Raw genomic sequence first — 1,390 nt, 5'->3', positions numbered from 1 at the left:
TATTTTAGCATGTTGCTGAATATTATTCTTACCAGCACGTTCTTTTGAATGTTCTTCCAGTTTGTTCCATTACTATATTGTTATTGAAGGGCTTCCCCAGTGGCTCAGCAGTAAAGAATCTGCCTGCAATGCAGGAGACACAGGAGACAAGGTGCACTCCCTGGGTTGGGAAGATCTACTGGAGAAGGAAATGGCAGCCCACTCCAGTATTCCTGCCTGAAAAATTCCATGGACAGAAGAGCCTCACAGCTGAGCACACAAGAGAGAGTTCTGTTGGTGTTGAGCTTGTGAAAATTATTAAGTGTGTTAGTCGCTCAGTCATGTCTGACTCTTTGTGACCCTGTAGACTGTAGCCTGCCAGGCTCCTCTGTCTTAGCGATTTTCTAGGCAAGAATACTGGAGTGATTTGCCATTTCCTTTTCCAGGGGATCTTCCCAACCCAGAGATCAAACCCGAGTCTCCTACGTCTCCTGCATTGGCAGGCAGTTTCTTTACTGCTAGTGCCACCTGGGAAGCTGGAAAATCAATGAAGTGAAACCTTATTTAAAATGGAGTCGAGAGGCCAGAAGGAGGAGCTCTCACACAGTATTACTCTAGGTCTATAACAGGAAGGATTGTCAGTTATAGACAGGACTGGTGTACATTTTATCTCCTCCAGGAAATTGACCCTAGCTACGAAGCTAATGAGAACCCCTCGTCACCCTGAACTCTCGCTTTCCTCCATGAAATTTTGTTCCAAACAACTGCTCCCAACTTCTTCCCTTTGCTTCCTTCCTTTGTGGAACTTGGCTGTGGTTTTTACTGTCGCTGGCTTGACCCTAATTGCAGTTGTTTGTTGTTCCCGAATAAACCCGTTTTGCTGGTAAAATAACTGGCTGTTTCATATTTTAGGTCAACAAGCTCAGTTGTTAGGTGTGTTCACTGTATTGAACAGACTTATTTTCCTTATACATATTTATATTGTTCTCTGTTTTGTATTGCCTGTCCCCAAATGTAAGTACAAAATTTTTATAAATCAAAAAATTTTGAATGTATAAGATTATAGGGTTTATGTAGTATTAAGGGCCTCTTCAGTTAATCCTTTTGCAAAACCATCACCGGTTAATTATATTTTTGCATCAGTCTGGAAGATCACATATTGGAAAGCAAGGTAAACCTGGAAAGTACATCTTAGAAAGCAGGGTATACAGTGCTATACCTGACTAGGCCTCATGCCTGTCCTACAGGTCTCCGCACTTCTTCTGGGCGTCCTTTGTCTTGTGTAGATGTTCTTCATCACATCAGCCCATCTGACATCCCCATGGTCTCTCTAGGTGCACTCAGCAACAGTCGCTGTCCTGTTTTTTATTCCCACCACCCCTTCTTTTTTGTTATGTTCACTAATTTGTTA

The sequence above is a fragment of the Moschus berezovskii genome, chromosome 9 (assembly GCF_049115385.1).
Source record: "Moschus berezovskii isolate FMDL1 chromosome 9, NW_MosBer_1.0, whole genome shotgun sequence".
NCBI classification, from domain to species: Eukaryota; Metazoa; Chordata; class Mammalia; order Artiodactyla; family Moschidae; genus Moschus; species Moschus berezovskii.
Note: the sequence above shows the minus strand (reverse complement) of the source record.